Source organism: Aptenodytes patagonicus, chromosome 1 (assembly GCF_965638725.1).
Source record: "Aptenodytes patagonicus chromosome 1, bAptPat1.pri.cur, whole genome shotgun sequence".
Classification (NCBI taxonomy): domain Eukaryota; kingdom Metazoa; phylum Chordata; class Aves; order Sphenisciformes; family Spheniscidae; genus Aptenodytes; species Aptenodytes patagonicus.
This window is the reverse complement of record NC_134949.1, coordinates 182,863,510-182,882,745: the sequence shown is the minus strand read 5'-3', so window position 1 is coordinate 182,882,745 and position 19,236 is coordinate 182,863,510.

The window sequence follows — 19,236 nt, the reverse complement described above, 5'->3', positions numbered from 1 at the left end:
CATGCCTTGAAGAAGAATTCAAGGCTCCCAGAGCACTCGTTGAAATGACACCTAGCAAATTTTGACAGGAAATACTTTAAGTAAAATCTCAGAGGGGATTTTCTAGATCACAATTCCCAGAATAAAACCTTAAGCTCACTCAAACCCTTTTTCTTGGATCTGGCCCTACAGTTCCATCTACTGAAATATAATAAAGAGAAATGAATGGAGACATTGGCCTCACAGCAAAGGTAGTGCAGCATAAAATACTGGTGTTAACTTAAAGTCTTTTACCGAGGGTCCCTTACAACAAAGCCTAGTAGATTCAGAACCATAAAATTTCTTAGTAGAGTAATGCTTCTTATCCATAAAGAGTCCAGTAATAGTGTTACAAGCTATAGTGCTTTTGATCATTATTGTAAAACACTGCAGTATCTACTCATAAAGGTTACTGTTTGATTCACCACTCTCTAACACCAGCTTTTATGCCTCTATAACGACTCTAAGGGTTTTCCTTTTCAATTAATTTAATACTCATGGCAGGTGCCAGGTTGCAGAATCCAAGTCTCATTACTCAGTCACAGAAGTAATTTCTCAAAGCCTATAGGTTTCCCCACTGCTTAGCAGCTGACCTTGCCCTGTTTGGTCTTTATGCATTGTTGGTGTAATTCAGGCTGCCTAAGATACAAACACAAAGCACTGAGGAGTCAAACTGGAAAACCTATATCTGTGTCCCTGGAATGTTCTTTACATTGGCCTTTCAATTTTCTTAATACCAATAAGAACAGCAACCACAATAATAATTTAAATATATCTTAGCAGCAGAAACCAGAACCCAGTTTTAAGTTTAAAAAAATGAACTGTCAGGCACTTACCTAATCACCTTGTATCTGCCTGCATCGTGGGCCATTTTTAACAGGCAGGCAATAGAAAGTTCTTCACAAATATATTCCATGGTTTATTAGATACGCTTTTGGATGCATGAAATGGGAACACAGCCTAGAATTCATAGCTTCCATTTCCTAGGCAGGTAGTCCTATCAGAGCCTGTCATAAAGATACTGGGTTTCATCAAAAGTATTAAGCACCCAACACCAGCTTAGGGACAACTGATGGGTTGCTAAATGAGCAGAGGGGACCAACCCCTTTCCTCTTTGCTCCATATACCAATAGAACAGCACACACTGAACACAGGGACTGGATCACCTTCTCCAGAATACTAGTGCCAACTGAGAAACACTATTTCTCTCCACTGACTTGGACTCTGTGTGTGTGTGTTTGCATGGCAGGGGGTGGGGAGGATGTTCAGTTAGAAGACTACAATTTTGCAGGGATAGTGACTTAGTTATGCTTTTAAGATAGGTGAACTCATCTTTGTACCTCAAACATGATAAAAAAGAAGTAAGACATGTATGAGAACATTTTATCCTTTGCTGGGCTCTAGTGACATCGAAAATACAGATGGGAATCTTTTTAGAAGATTTAAAAACTATTTACAAAGTTAAGAAATTAATCTATTGCATATTAGCTAGGAGCTAACTGCAGTGTATCTGATTTATCTGAATTTGCTGCCCTTATGAAATATTTCCATATTTAGAAGAAAGGGGAAAAGTATTTCATATAAGCTTTTTTTTTCCCTTCCTAACACTTCATTTGTATAAGTTTATATCTATCTGTGTGTGTATGAATATATATACACATGTGAGTAATTTTCAGTGCTATGAAAAAGATATTTCATAACAATAATAATCTCAGCTGGAAAAACTAAATTGATTTAGAAATTGCTAACTTGTATTTTTACCTGTTTGATATTTTGTCACAAGATGATCAAAATTTGATCATTGATTTCTGAAAAGCCAATATGCCTATTGGACTAAAAAAGAATTTACTTTTACAGGCATAATAATCATAGAATTATAGAATGATTTGGGTTGGAAGGGACCTTTAAAGGTTATCTGGTCCAAGCCCCCTACCATGATCAGGGACATCTTTCACTAGATCAGGTTGCTCAAAACCCCATCCAACTGGACCTTGAACATTTCCAATGATGGGACATCCACAAATTCTCAGGGCAACCTGTTCCAGTGTCTCACCACCCTCATCATAAAAAAATTCTTCCTTATGTCCAATCTAAGCCTACCCTTTTTTAATTTAAAACCATTGTCCCTTGTCCTGTCACTACAGCCCTTAGTAAAAGGTCTCTCTCCATCTTTCTTATAAGCCCCCTATAAATACTGAAAGGCCACAATAAGGTGTCCTTGAAGCCTTCTCTTCTCCAGGCTAAACAACCCCAACTCTCTCAGCTTTTCTTCATAGGAGAGGTGTTCCAGCCCTCTGATCCATTTTGTAGCCCTCCTCTGGACCCACTCGAACAGATCCATGTCTGTCTGCTGCTGGGGGCCCCAGAACTGGATGTATTACTCCAGATGGGGTCTCATGAGAGCGGATTAGAGGGGGAGAAACACCTCCCCTGACCTGCTGGCCACACCTCTTTTTATGCAGCCCAGGGTACGGTTGTCTTTCTGGGCTGCGAGTACACATTGCTGTCTCATGTCCAGCTTTTCATCCACCAGTACCCCCAAGTCCTTCTCCACAAGGCTGCTCTCAATTAATTCATCCCCCAGTCTGTACTGATATTGGGGATTACCCTGACCAAGGTGCAGGACTTGGCCTTGTTAAACTTCATGAGGTTCACATGGGCCCACTCCTCAAGCCTGTCAAGGTCCCTCTGAATGGCATCCCTTCCCTCTAGCAAATCAGCTGCACCACTCAGCTTGGTGTCGTCTACAAACCTGCTGAGGGTACACTCAAATCTCACTGTTTATGTCACTGATGAAATATTAAATAGCATTGTTTCCAGTTTGGACCCTTGAGGGACACCACTTGTTCCTGGTTTCCACTTGGACATTGAGCCGTTGACTATAACTCTTTGAATGCAGCCATCCAGCCAGTTCTTTATCCATCTATCAGTCCATCGATCAAACCCATCTCTCTCCAATTTAGTGGCAAAGATGTTGTGGGGGACCATATCAAAGGCCTTACAGAAGTCTAGGTAAATGACATCTGACTCTTCCCTTGTCCACTGTTGCAGTCACTCCATTGTAGAAGGCTACTAGATTAATCAGGCATTCTTTTACACTCCCTCCCGAGTCCTCCTTGCCTGTCCCTCCTGAATAGTTTATAGCCATCAATTGCAGTGCTCCAGTCCTGCAATTCGTCCCACTGCATTTCAGCGATAGCCGTTAGATCGTACCTGCACAATGGGTTCCAGCTCCTCTTGCTTGTTACCTATACTGCATGCATTGGTGTAGAGGCACTTCAGCTGGGCTGTTGACCATGTCACCTTTTTAGAGGAACACACTTAATTCTTTTGAGGCACTTCACAGGTGTTTCCCTGTTGGATCCTAATACATCAGCAGCCCCTGGCTGTTCTCTGTTGCTCAAAATTCCATCCCCTTCCCCTGCTAAGTCTAGTTTAAAGCTCTCTCTACAAGTCTGGCCAGCTTGTTGGCGCAGACCCTTTTGCCCCGGACCAAGTCAGGTGAATCCCATCAGCTCCCAACAGACCAGCTTCTCAAAGGTAGGCCCATGATCATAGAAGCCAAAACCTTGAGTACAGCACCAGCCACAAAGCCAGGCAGTCACCTGTACAGTTCATCTCATCCTTCCAGGGCCCTTCCTCTGGAAAGCTAGAGGAGAAGACCACCTGTGCTCCAAATCCTTTTAACATTGCTCCGAGGAACATATAGTCTCTTTTGACGGTTCTAAGTTGCCTCATCATTGGACCCTACATAGAATAGTAGGAGTGGATGACAGTCTGTAGGGTTCACCAGGCTCATCAGCCTTTCACTGATGTCATGAAAGTGAGCTCCAGGCAGGCAGCAAATTTCTCTAGAGAAATTGTCTGGATGGCAAATGGGTGCTTCAGTGCCTCTCTGTAAGGAATCTTCAATTGCTAATACTTTACGTGTTTTTCTGGTGGCACTGGTTCTAATGTGGTTGGGCAGTTGGATCAACTTTGCATGGTTAGCTTCTCCTGTATCCTGTCCATTACTCACGTGTTCTTCATTCTCCACCCCCAGAGTATCGTATCTGTTATGCAGGGGCACTTTAGGAGAAGGAAGGAGGAAGATTCTTCCTTCTGCCCCAAGCAGAGACAAGGGTCCAGTCTCCTTCATCTTGTGGGTTACTTGTTTCGGTCAGCTTGAGGTTCAATTCAGGCTTAGTTTCCCTTTGCACAACCTTAAGGCAGGGCTGTCACTCAGCTTTGGACAGCGTGCAATACCATGTATCCATCTCCCACTCACATACCCAGATACTGCGATACCTGTTGAGCTCCTCTTGTAACACAGCTACTTGTTTGAAGAGTTCTTCCAGCTGGGCACACTAGCAGCTATGACATCCACTGCTGCCTTCAGCTGCTAGAGGGACTTCCAGGTGCTGGAGCTCCATGCAACCTGAGGTCTGGACAGCTATTTCACAATAATCATGTCTGTCTAGATGAACATACAAAAACAATTTCCAAATATTTATATAATGAAGAATGGCCGGTATGTGTCTAAATGTGACTTAACTATCAGTAATGTAGTCTAACTGCATTATGTGCTAAACCAGCTTTTGATAACTAGCATCTTCTGTGCATGCAAGCAGAATATTTTGTTTCAGTTTTTGAACTAGTTATATTCAGTAACTAGTAACTATTTAAACTTAAAAAACAAACAAACATACAAATTGTACTGAGAAAGCAAGAAGGCTTTTCCAGTGTATTAAAAAAACCTATATGTGAGAAATCAAGATTTATTAGTTTTAAGTTCTTCAAGGACACAATGACCAGAAACAATCAATTCAGCACAGTAACTAAAGATAATAGTCTCTTTGTTTAATAACTTAGTTATTTTTAAATGCATGTAGGTATTGTTTATCCTAAAAGTCAATTAAAAAAATAGAAAATTATAGAAAACAATGACTCAGTCTTTCTTGAGAAAAATCACTAAATAGTAAAAAGAAAAAAAAGTTAGGTCATTTTAAAATCAAGTTTTTATAATAATGATTAAAATTGTTCATTTAAATCAGTGAATTTAAATCAAATTAGTCTGTCCTACTTTAAAGTAATTATAAGATGAACGATTCTTTGTAACAATGACATTAAACAGTATTAGTTAAAAGGCTAGTTGTTCTATGACCCTCTTCCCAAACTGTTTACCAAAAAGTCTTCTCTACAGAAATTATGTAGGTTTATATGAAAGAAGGCTTTTGCTATATTTTGTTATTCCCTGAGGAGTTTTTTATTCATATATTATATTAGAAGCTGATTTTTTCTTATAAACTTCATTTGACTTTTATCAGCGTTATATTCTTACTGTTGTCTTTTAACCTACATCTTAAACCAAACATCAGGAGACCTGTCATCTCAGCAATGCACTCAGAAAAAGTCAAAGACCTTAAGAAGGACTTAGGAGTTTTAACAATGCAAAGTAATCAAGTAATCAATTGCTCATTTAATTAGATTTTTCCTAATTCAAGTAAAATTAATTAATGCAATGCTATATCTTCTTCCTACAGTGTAGTGGGGGGGTGAACTTATAGCCAAGAGAATTGCCTGATCAGGGCTTGAAACAGTTAGAGATTTCACCAATCTCATGTGAGTGCAATTTCATGTATAAAACTTCTTCTAACTTAAAGGAATTCAGAGATAAAAGGAGAAAAGTGGTGGGTCCGGAACTAGAATCAGTGTTTCCTGGGGAGACAGAGAAACTAAGAGGGGAAGGGATGCACTGAGAAGACATTTACCTCATCTCTGAGGACCATAGCTTGCATAATAATGACGGATTACTAAAGCTTTGAAGAGCTGTGACTAGTTTCAGAAATTATATAGAGGGCCTGTAGGTTTCATATAGCTTATGTGGGTAACACAGTTTGCTTGGAATTATAGAGTATGTTAGGGACTGAAATTAAATTTATGAATCAAAATGGAGCCAAAATCATAGGAGACCCAAGAATTGGGGTCTAATGTAAAATCTAGGGGTTGTGATACTGGAAAGAGAGGTATAACATCAGATCAAGGGTTACGGGCTTTTTTTTTCAAGTGCTTTTGTCTGGAGTTACTTATTTGAAACAGCAATTGGACACATAAGTAGTGATTTTGTTTGTTTTCATGTTTGCTGTGAAAAGGGCACCAGGTTAGAAATGCACTGGGAATACAGCAAGCTGCAAGTCCTGCCACAAACATGCACAGTTTCCCATTGCATCCTTCCCATTACCTTTGATCTTCATAATAACTTCTGTGAGAAAGATCGTATGTATAATCTTCATCTTTTGACATGTAATTTTATTACAGAGAGGAAATGGAAATACTAGTTCTGTCTCGGGTCACTATAATAGAAAAAAAAAGACCCAAATCCAGTTTATACTTCCAGAGGGAAGAAGAGAATATTTAATGAGATTCTGTTCCCATTAGAGTTATTAGACTTATGAGAGTCTAGTTAGCAAAGACTTTTTCTTTCCCACCTTCAGATCAGAAGCCCAAACTGACTCTTAACCTCCATGAAAGAAAAGGGAAAAATAAAGCAAAAGAAAACATCAGACTGCTCCTCTTCTTCCCTCTACTTTCCCATACTTTGAACCATAGTTCAGCTGACAGTTCTAACAAGACTGCCATGCCTTATGAAATGACTGATGAAAGTGTAGGAAATCATTTTACACTATTACCAAGTAACAATTTTTGTAATTTCTATGAGCATGACCCAGAATGAAAATCAATTCCAGATCTTACCCTTTGACTTGTCCTTTAAGATCTCACCAAAATTCTGCCAATGAAGGTGGCACTAATTGGAAAAAGAAATCAATTTCACAGCCTAGACTACTTTTCTATGAAGACCATTATGGAACTGTCTATAGAAAACAAAGAGTTGGATTGCTTCATCTATCTGCATAGCAGTTGGTCAAATACCCAAGTGGAACAAGACTTAAAAAGATCAAGTTTCTGAGCTAACATAAATAATTGAGTCCCTAAACAATTACGTTTACCAAAAAAAAAAAAAAAATGCTATTCTTGATTTAATACTAAGTAAAATATAGCTGTTGTCTTTGACCTCTATTTAATTTAAGGAATAAGGGAGTAGCACGAGCAACAGTATGCCTACATTCAACATCTTGAGGAAAGGGACTTTTTAGGAAAGGGTTACAAAACATAAAGAAGTTTATCAAGAATGCCCTGACATCAAAGGAGAAGAAATTCAAATCTGTGAAGTCTATTTAAAAACTGTACCATGCAGTCATAGGCATGTGTTTTCTTTTATATAAAATAGACATGGGAGGGTCAAGAAAAGCATAATAAAGTTGTGTAGGAAATCTATCAGTTCACTGAAGCAGAAGGCAGTAATTGGAATGGAAAAGGGTATTATACACCAGATGAACCACTTTTCTTTGTATGTTTTTTTACCGTAATGTTACTTACATATCCAGCTTGTACAAATATATTTCAGGTGTTAAAGACACAATACAAGAAGAGATCGGTGTGTCAAAACAGACTATATTTGAACAAAACTATACATTGATAAGCAAGTATTCACTGAGAGCAAAGGCTATAATATCAGAAGAAGTAAGAATAAAGTCATCAAACTGATAACAAAAATATACATTTAATTTAATACATAGTTTTAGAAATGTCATCTAAACTGATATAAGAAACTCTTAAAATAATTGAGGGGTATCCCATGACAGGGTTGAGTCAATTTAAATAAATGAAATTCATACTGATTTAGTTGAACTGATTCAACTTTTGTATGGCCAAAATCAGTTCCATGGATTAGGAAAATATTAATGTTGTTCTAGTTTTAAAATACACTAGGATGATAAAAGGAATGGAAATCAGCCTGCTTTCTTTTAGTGTCTGGAAAATTGTCTGGAATTTGCAGTAAAAGAGGAAATGCAAAAGTTAAATACAAAGAAAATAAAACCTGTTTCTTGACTCTGTGAGAGACTTTAATTCAAGCAAAATGAATTAATATAATTCCAAGGGAAAGGGAAATGGGAAAGGAGAAAGGGGAAAGAGAAAAAAAAGAGAGCACTTCATAACTGATACGTAAAAAAAATTGTAGTTTAAGGTTATTCCAGACCGAATAGTTTCAGAGAGACTTAAAGTCAGGTCATTAGCAGCTGATGTTCACTAGAGTTGATCAGGAATTGCCTACTACAGTGTTCGCTAATGGAAACATGTTTTTCCCAAAATATTTCAAGAATATCCTTGGGAGTACCTCTACTGAAGACAATTAAACTACCACAATGACGTACTGGTGTAAGACAGAGGAGACCTAAAGGTTGCAAACTCTAAGACCAAGGTGAAGATACCATAATTATATTTATGAGTCCTATACTGTAACAAAAATATCAAGAAATCCATTGAGCAAAGAGCACTGTGTTCATCACTTTACACTATTGATTGTAAGTAATTTAAAACATGTTGGTTTAAAGAATTATGAGCTTTTTTGGTTACAGAAGTTCAAGCATCTGCCAGATTAAAAGACTCACCCAGAAAATAAAAGTGAACTTAATGCAAACCGTATGTCTGAATTGGGAGAGAATGCATTGATGAGCACAGGAGAAGAGAGTTTCTGATAAAGGGCGGGGGGGGAAGTAATATTCATTAGTTTTGAGAGTCAAAATAAGGCACAGTTGAACCAGCCTCAGGTGGATTTCTAAAAGTTTTTGCAGCTTTCAGAAATTAAAATGTTTGTTCAACTGTAGATGACGTTTCTTGATTCTTAATTCCATCTTCCCTGTGAATGTGCAAGAGTTCCATTCAGCTGGTCTTTACCAAAGGGACTCAGCTCATCTCTTTTTTTAAACGTTTACTTTCACGGGTAGCAGAAATGGAGTATGTGGATGTGTACTTTTGGAAGTAAGAGGAGTTTAATTGTATGAATTCATTGTAATTGAACATAAATTCCTGAAATCAAGCACATTATTAATATGCAGAAATTCAGGAATAAATGAAAAATAATAGGTACAGAAATAAAAATGGCAGAAAAGAGCTGAAGAGAATGATTTATTTTAAGTTTCTTTTAAAGTCACTTGCCATCCACTCATTTAAGCAGGCATTTTTTCAGATAGTAACCTGTTCTCATGTGTTTAATAGATTTCAGCTGTGGGAAAGGGTTCTACTCCAAAGGTTCCATAGATATGAGTAAAATGACAAAGATTGAATGGGAAAGCATAAAAACAAGAAAGACTGAGAGAAAGTAGTTCTCTAGGAGGAATATATCTGAAAGGGACTCTGTATAAACTATATCAGTGAGAGATTCACACCCTTTAGTGAAAATACAGCAAAGTATTTTGTCCTGATGAACATTGCTCTTATCATGTCATTCCCAGAGTTTAGATGATATAATGCTTTCTGCTTAGATGATGGCACAGAACAATAGCTAAATCAGAAATAAAGTAAAAATATCTGTTGCACTACCACAATCATCTATATATTTATCTTAGCTTATATATATAAAAAATATATATAATACATATAGATAATTAATATGTCCACCTCAAAGGAAAACAGAGATCAGTTTATTTACTGGATATACCATCCTACTCTTTGCATAAATGAGAAAAATAATACTTTGACACACACATAAAATACTTCATAAAGATCAAACCCAAAAACATATTTGCCTTCCAATGCACACTATATTTCTTTTTTTACTCATTATTTTCTAATCCTTTCACCAGATTTCTCTTATTAGAATATGATGATGCTTCAAAGCTACAAGCTTCTGAGTTCTTTCACTGATTGATAGTAAAATAACATACTCCTGGACCTGTTTCACTTACTTACATGGAATAGTAATCTATTCAGGCAGTAATTTCAATAACAATGTGCTACTCAGTGAACAAGTTTTATTCCTTTGTAGAAGTCTAGCATAGACTCAGGTACTGATGAAACCTTTTCTCACTTTCAGAATAAAACAGACATATCATTCTTATGTGAACCTTTTCCTGATCTCTGAAAAATGGATATTTCTCACACAAAGTACGAATCTGAGAAAGCAAGACCCTTGAACTGTAAACACTGATTTAATTCTCTTTCATACTCAACATCTTGAGAAAGCTGAGTCTGAAATGAGAGTAGCTGCCCTATGCACATGCCCTTTCTCATACACTTCTTTATTCTCACCTGTACCTTGGCTTTATGGCTTTGTAATTCATGAAACCTCCTGAACTCTGAAATGCATTCCTTATTTTGAGGAAGCAAATGGAATTTTTCTGTGCTTATTTTATTTTTAATATCTGTTTCTCAGTTATCATTCCCGTCTCTAGTGTGGGGCCTATGAAGATCCTGTGCATATCCATTATTCCTTAACAACATGGGAATTTTCATGGGAATTGTGCTTGCATCTAAATAAAAAATGAAAATCCATATTCAGGTTTTTAAACTTGCTTTTTAAGTTAGATCCAAATGTAGAAGATAAACCTTAAAGTGCTAAATTAGAAGACCCATGGATATAGACCCAAACTTCACATTATGTATCTGATCTTATTAACTTACCAAGTTCAACTAAAGCTTACTATATTCTGACAAGTCTTTTGATATTTAGTTTCTTCAAGCATAAACTACAAGTTTTGCTCTTAAGAAAAGCCTGAAAACATAGTTTATTTCAAAATGTTTTAGAAAAAATTCCTCAAATGTATTTTTTAATATGTCACTTTCCAAGGGAACTTCTTTGGGGTAGTAGTACCATTGTGCAAATGTAATGCTGGAAACTGACCTAATATAAGTATAGTGTGCCTCTGACATTAAGATAGCTAAAATGTGAGAGTAAGAGGGACCAAACTGTGAGCTTTGGGTGCTTTTGACCCTCAAGACATCAAGTTCTGGCTCTCATGAGAGAGGATGTCAAAGAGCAAATTTGTGTACAGTTATGAGGTGAAAGTGTCTCATGAGCCTCCCCTTGGGATTTTTATACTAAAGTATTTGAATCATGCTTATTGTTGAGAGGAGGCATTGAGGGTGGAGATTAGCAGGGGGCTGCTTAGCAGACTCTATTAGCAGACTCTACCATTTCTGACATTGACCAGAAAGGATGTGAGCAGATGCTGTCCTTTCCTTGGTAGCACCGACTCCCTGGTTTCTCTTATGGTGGAGGGGAAAGAAATACAGGAAGTTACCTTAACTTTCCCCAAGCCACAGAAGCGGCTAGCAGAGGCAGGGTTTTTTAACAGCTAAGAAAAGGAAGATACATTAATAAGCAAACTTGTTGACCCTTTTTCTCTTGTTTATTGCTATTATTTGGTGAGCTACATGGTTTGGTTGGGTTTTTATCTGATTCAGCTGAGACATTTTGGATCAAAACTGTGAGCTATGCTATTTCACATCAGTTAGCAATAGTTTCCAGCTAATGACAGCTGAAGGGTTAGTTCTCATCAACCCACACAATTTTACCATTACGCAGCAGGCTCTTCCCATCATCCGATGTGGGGAAGAACAGAAGGGAAAGAGAGAGGAGGTAGAAAATCCCTCTTCCCTATGCATATACCTTCAGGGAAATAATGCATTTTTAAGGAACTCTTCAACAATGCCTTATGGAACATGGAAAATGAGCAGACCAAAAGAAATAAAAACCCCTTTTTCTAGGTCTTGATTATATGTTGTTCATGACATATAAATGAGACACATTTTTCCCCTTTAATAGCAAAACTTTTCAAACCATCATCAAACCTTTTTTCTTTTTCTTTTTTTGTCATACAGCAGTTCAGGGTATTATTGTTTAACAACTTGTAATTTACACAACAAAACAAATGTTAGCAGCCATGTCAGTATCCCATATCTGATAATCAAATGTTTTTGCATCAAGTGAGATTATACAGCTGTGTGATTTGAATAATTAAATATATTTATTTAAATGAACATAAAATAGATTTGGGGGGATGAAAAGGACAGCTGTAATGTCAGTGTATCAAAATAAAATGAGATCATTACCGCCGCATACTGTAGGAATACAGGAGATGAAAACCAACAGTTCAGCCATAATGATTTCATTAGGATATATATGTGTAGAGATGAAAGGAAAAGATCACTAACAGATTGCTAGTGAAACAGAAAGAGTGTGAAAGCAGCTGAATGTGGTAATACTTAGAGAAATGAAAGTAGAAATGCTTCAGAAAATAAATATAAACTAAATCTTTTTCTCTGTTTAAGGCAGGGCAGAAGCAAAAGATAAAATACACATTTTGTCAATTCACCTCAGAGTCATTGGTCTCTTTTGTGCATTGAGCCTAATGAGGCAAGTAGGAGAAAATTTTAATGGGTCTTGAATGTGCATATTGTTGGGCTTGGATTATTGTGTAGAATTTTCTTTCAAATAATGGCAGGATTCTGTTACAAATAAGATTATTAATATTATCTTATAATGAAGAATTCCTGAGCTTCTTTTATTATAAATAAATATCCATTATGTTAACTCCACAAACACACACACCTTTTTTAAAGTAGCTACATATTATTTATGAGTATCAATTCAGATGGGTCATTTTTTGGAGGCCATGTTTTATATAGACAATAAAATGAAACTGGAGACACTTCTATCTTCTGAGCAACTGCTTGTTATTTGATTCGGTGTTCTGCAGATCTATATGAGATCTATTTCAGCATTGGCTAAAATATCTTCATAAGGATTTATAATTTTACATCATACATCTTTACAATGCATTTGGAAATCATCAGTAATAGGACTCTCACGTGTAAAGTGAAGGAGTCTATATATATTATAATTATAAATGCCCAACTCTGTGATTTTTGCACACATTCATGAACAAAAATGTTAGATTATATAAACTAGGCAGTGATGCTCTTTATATATTCAATGGTGTGATTAAGATTTCTCTTAAAAAGCAAACCAGAAAGCACATTACTGAGTGGGAAGCCACCTAGAGAATAATCAATAGGAAGTGCTAAGTACAGGGATGTTTCTGAGCTGTCCCTGCTTTCTGGAGATTGTGCTACTTTTCCCACTAGAGACTGTGTTTTCCTTAAACAGGTGTCCAACTGAGCAGTATTTACTATCTGTAACCGTGTTTTTAAATAAAAAAGGACAAGAATCAATCACTGATGTACAGGCTGAGTGTCAAGGTCTGGCTTGCATCCTTGACGTTGCTTATGGCTAGCTTCTGTACCAGTTTCTTTTTGAGGAGAGCCACCAAAAAAAAAAAAAAAAAAAAAAAAAAGAAAAGAAAAAAAAAAGCAGAGAGTGAATTTTAAAACAATAACTAAATAACCAGTTAAGAACCAGTTACAACTGTGCACATCAGTGCCCCTCTTCATTAAAACTATGAATGTACCTGTTGGTTTTTTGTAGATCAAGCAGGGCCAGAGCCCAGACTCAAACACTTTCTCAAAATCATTCATGCTTTTTGGCTTCTAGTATGTTTCCTGGATTGTTTTTACCCAAACTAGTGCCCAGTTACAATCCAGGATATAATATGGGTTGGCACAGTTTCTGGCAGAAGTTATGGACAGGATCATTGTTTTGGGAAGGGAGAGAATTGAACACAATATGAACATAAAGTATATAGTACTACTCTATATACTTGCATTCAAACACCTTTCACGTCCTCATGCCAGGGTTCAAAACCCAGTGTGTACAAATAACGAAGTTTTTTATATAAACCAAGTGTTGCTAGCAAAAGTTGCCTTTTGTGTAGTCCCAGGCCTTATTCTTTTGAGGACATATTAACTGGGATTAATAGTTACAGCGTGATAATATCTCAGGGAACTTTTTAAGGCTTTTGTGCATATGTAACTGTAGCTGCATGAATATTCATGTCTAGGATGCCATGGTGTATGATGCTGTATGAACACTGCTAACAATCTCCGTTCCCTTGATATTTCAGTAGCCTATTGTTTCATTTTCTTCAGTTATACTTCTCAAACTATTGCTCAGTGCCAATCAAAATTCTTTGGGAACCTTCAGCATTAACCTTGACAGACCTTTCTTTGGAAGAAGAAAATTAGAAGGTTTGTATTTATCAGACTTACCTCATACCCACAAGACCTAGAATATTTGATTTTTTTAAAGCAATACAATGGGAACGCAGATAGTCATGCCACTGGGTGTATGCAGACTCTCCAGACTGCTTCTTTTGCACATCTTGTTTGTTCAAATCCCTTTTTTCCACCTATATTTTCCCTGGCCACTTTGTCATTATGTCAATTACTGACAGAGTGATATGTGTGACATAAATCTAGAACTATGTGCACTCCATTGGCTCTATTATTTTAATGTCAAAATGCAGGTACGAGAAAAACAGCAGCATGAAAGTTGTATTTTTATCCCCCCATAACTGAAAGAGAAAAAGTCAGAAACACCTGCAAAAATTACTTATCTTTTCAGATTATTTTTCCTCATATTTATAGGGAATTTTTTTCAATAACAAAAAAAGTCTGACATATTTCTCTTGTGACTTTATAGTGCCTGTAATTCCTTTATAATTTTACAGTTGATTAAGAGCGAAACAGACACAACAGTCTTCCTGTTGAAGCTTTTTATTACATTAATTGTGCTGCTTTGTCTGATTGCTCAGAACTTCTGCCTTACATACACACTTTCTATTAAAAGTAACTGGCTTTAGATTGCTATTATTACTGAGATAAAATCTACACTGATTAGGTGACAAATGTGCAGCTACATTTATTGGTGCATGTGAAAAAGCTGATAGTTCTGTAATTCAGTGGCTACTGAAATCTACCAGTCTCAGTGATCAGTGGATTGGGCTCGTCAAGAGATGTGACCCAAAGTGATTTTAACATGTTGGTAAAACTAAGATTTTAATTTCTTTTTATCCAATACGGAGTGTCCTTTCAATCTGGCAGGGCTTTTGGGACTCAGGGTGTATAAAATTAAGAGAATTCTAATTTTCTTCACATAGCTAAGTTGTCAAAGGAGCAAAACAACAGTGTTCTGGTGTTGTCTACTTAACAAGGGCAACAAAATAAATGAAGATGAGGGTATGTGCTTCAGCACATAGTAGCAACTTAAATAACAGCATACATAGAACAGGGAGCCTGTATTTTGGCCAATAGTAGATGTCAAGGCTTGGGCACCATGCCTGAAATGTTATTATTAGATTAGGAAAACAGAGATTTACTGAACATGTTATGATCCTGTCTTCATTTTACTACATGAACATATATTATGCAGTGATGTGAAAAGGCTTTGATAAGGTTTGAAGTACTCCAAATTATCGGAGATAAACATAACTCTTTATCAAAACTGGAGATCTGGCCAGAAGTGGCAGTACCCTAATAATGGCCCACAAAGTGTTTGAGCTCAGAATCCAACTAGTCAAGGAACATTTATGTATCTCACAAACCAAGAACTATACATGCATGGATGTTAGAATTTCAGTTTTACAGTGTTAATAACCAGTGGGCAATATCTCTTTCAGCATGGAATGTAGAAATCAAGGATGGTGTTTGGAGCTGGGAAGACTGAATTAAAATGGACAGTTAAGAAATATTCTGTAAAAGTCAGTAAGGCATACTGTTGTGTTGGAAAAGCTAGTATTTGTCTATAGTTTAGGAAGCATCCATGTGTTACTATTGTAAGATAGGATGTTAAGAATAAAACCTGGGCATGACTACCACTTTGCCCTTTCTGAGTAAGAAAGTCTCCTGCAAGACCTCCTGACTCATGGTCATTTGCCAAATCTTACTGCTTTGGGGTCAAGGCATACTCCCAGCTGCTCCTCATAAAAAACCAGCAGCAGTAACTGAGACTGTTGTCCTTTCTTAGGAGAAGAATCTGATAGCCCATGTTCAGATTTTCTGCACTGGATTACTGTAATATGCTTCACTATCAATCAGCTCCGAATCCATTTGGAAGATGTTGTTTGGGGCGGGGGGGGGGAGCAAGTGAGCTCAATAATATTTTAGATAATATTTTTAAGGGAATATAACAAAACTAGTGTACAATTTTACTGGCTGTCTCGGCCTTCCAGGAGGATGCAAGGGTACTGCTCCTGACTTCTAAGGCTCCAAATGGCTTAGAGCAAGGCACTCAGCAGAGGCTCTTTTCCAATTCTACTATTAAGCAGAAAAGAATTCCAAATCCCACGACAGGAGCAAAGAGAATGTTAACACTTAAATTTCCATAATGTTCCTGTAGCTCTTTCCCTTCTTCTTTAAGAATTATCTAAATGTCTTGCCCTTCTCAGATTTTTGCAAAGCCAGTCATATTGAACAGATGCATGCAGAGAGTTAAGGTTTGCTGAGGAAGAGGCTTCTTTTGGGGACCTGGAAGGGCTGGCAGTTTTCATTACCAATAGATGTTTGCTGATTGGTTGTTATATTTTGGCTAAAATTTGTTGCTGGTTTTGCTCTATGCTTAGGGTTTATATTTTTTTATTAATTGGTGGCAGGATGCCTGGTATCTCATGTAGATCTTGAAGGACCATTTCTGCACTGTAAATATAGAAATAATACCTGCTCATTCACACTATGGAATGCTCTGAGAGAATGCTTGTATCAGACTGAAGGGTAGAGGATTCATACATGCGAATTGCAACTAAAAGAGATCATTAAATTAAAGACTCCCTTGGCCCTGAAATAACATTCCAAGTCACTTCCATGCTGTTCCCATGTTATAATTCTTAGGTATATTAATTGTGAGGGAGGTGTTCCCTGTAGGCTATTGAAACTTCAAGTTTAGGACCTTAGTCAGGCAAATGTCCTATAGATCTTCAAGGGAATTTTCCCAAGTAGTTTTCTAACAAAGGTTCTCCCTCATATATACAACAAATGCAGAAATATTTCTATGTTATCATATCTGCATTGTGAGATGAGATATCTGATCTCTCACTATCGGTGCAATTCTGCTCACATTACACATGGCAATATCCAATTTTATTTTACTAGTCAATAGATGTTTTTCATTGACATCTGGAGATTAGGGCTTGTTCCTGAAAGTAAGAATTGTTCTTATGACCTTATACTTTGAGTCTAATCACACACCAAGGCCAAGCCAAGCCTTTATTGAAAAGTCTGTTGATTATGAATACACTTGATATTTTCATTATTTTACTAGCACCTCAAACAATTAAGATAGGAGTCAAACATGAAACTCTAACCATCAGCCTTTCCAGTTTCATTAAATACAAATAGAATAAATGCTGAAATAGTTTATGGAGTCAGTAAACATGTTATATGTAATGAAGGAAAAATAGGGAAAAAAAAGATAGAATAGAAAATAATATTGCAAGGATGTAAGAGTCAACATCTCAATCAGATTAGGCCAGTATTCTTTTACTGACACTCACTAGCCTCTGACACTTCAGAGATGTTTTCTGGTTTGTCCTTCAATATCTAAAGGCCAATTCAAGTCATGGATCTTTACATTTTTTTCCCAATTTTTTGTTATTGTTTCTAGCCCTTAACTCTGTCATTAACTCTGGATATTTCTACTTGTCCTGGTTTTGGCAGAAATAGAGTTAATTTCCTTCTTAGTAGCTGATACAGTGCTGTGTTTTGGATTTAGGATGAGAATGACACTACTGTCCACAACAACTCTGTAGCTTGCTAAAATCTTGATTCTTAACTCTGTGGGGTACTGGAAAATTTATACAGCAATTTACAGACATGTCAAAATGGTACTCTAATTTAAAATCCCAGAAGAATGAGTATGGAAAGGTGGAGATAGATCACAAGTTCTGTATCCTGTTTCTTTCTTCTTTGTCTTTTCTTGATGAGCATCTTCTGTAATTGTGGGTATAGAGAAATGTCCACAGAAAGAAAACAGTTTCCAGTGAAATACAAAAGGGATGCCTAGGCCCACATAGAATCGTGGAATTATAGAATAGAATAGTTTGGGTTAGAAGGGACCTCTAAAGGTCATCTAGTCCAAGCCCCCTGCCATGAACAGGGACATCTTCAACTAGATCAGGTTGCTCAGAGCCCTGTCCAACCTGACCTTGAAGGTTTCCAGGGAAGGGGCATCCACCACCTCTCTGGGCAACCTGTGCCAGTGTTTCACCACCCTCAGTGTAAAAAATTTCTTCCTTATATCTAGTCTAAATCTACCCCCCCTTTAGTTTAAAGCCATTCCCCCTTGTCCTGTCACAACAGGCCCTGATAAAAGGTTTGCCACCATCTTTTTTATAAGCTCCCTTTAAGTACTGATAGGCTGCAATAAGGTCTCCCCAAAGCCTTCTCTAGGCTGAACAACCCCAACCCTCTCAGCCTTTCTTCAGAGGAGAGGTGTTCCAGCCCCCTGATCATCTTCGTGACCTTCCTCTGGACCCACTCCAACAGGTCCGTGTCTTTCTTATGCTGAGGGCTCCAGAGCTGGATGCAGTACTCCAGGTGGGGTCTCACCAGAGCAGAGTAGAGGGGCAGAATCACCTCCCTCGACCTGCTGGCCACGCTTCTTTGGATGCAGCCCAGGATACGATTGGCCTTCTGGCCTGCGAGCGCACATTGCTGGCTCATGTCCAGCTTTTCATCCAACAGTACCCCCAAGTCCTTCTCAGTAGGGCTGCTCTCAATCCCTTCATCCCCCAGCCTGTATTGATACTGAGGGTTGCCCCGACCCAGGCGCAGGGCCTTGCACTTGGCCTTGTTAAACCTCATGAGGTTCACACAGGCCCACTTCTCGAGCTTGTCCAGGTCCCTCTGGATGGCATCCCGTCCCTCTGGCATGTCGACCACACCACTCAGCTTGGTGTCATCTGCAAACTTGCTGAGGGTGCACTTGATCCCACTATGTCATTGATGAAGATATTAAACAATACCTGTCCCAATACAGACCCCTGCAGGACACCACTCGTCACCAACCTCCATCTGGACATTGAGCCGTTGACCACTACTGTCTGGATGTGACCATCTAACCAATTCCTCACCCTTTACCGGACAGTCCACCCATCAAATCCATACCTCTCCAGTTGAGAGAGAAGGATGTTGTGGGGGACCGTGTCAAAGGCCTTACAGAGGTCCAGATAGACAACATCTGTAGCCCTTCCTGTGTCCACTGATGTAGTCACTCCATCCTAGAAGGCTACTAGGTTAGTCAGGCAGGACTTGCCCTTGGTGAAGCCATGCTGGCTGTCTCGAATCACCTTCCTGTCCTCCATGTGCCTTAGCATAGCTTCCAGGAGGATCTGTTCCATGATCTTCCCAGGCACAGACGTGAGACTGACTGGCCTGTAGTTCCCCGGGTCTTCCTTTTTTCCCTTTTTAAAAATGGGGGTTATTTCCCCTTTTCCAGGCAGTGGGAAC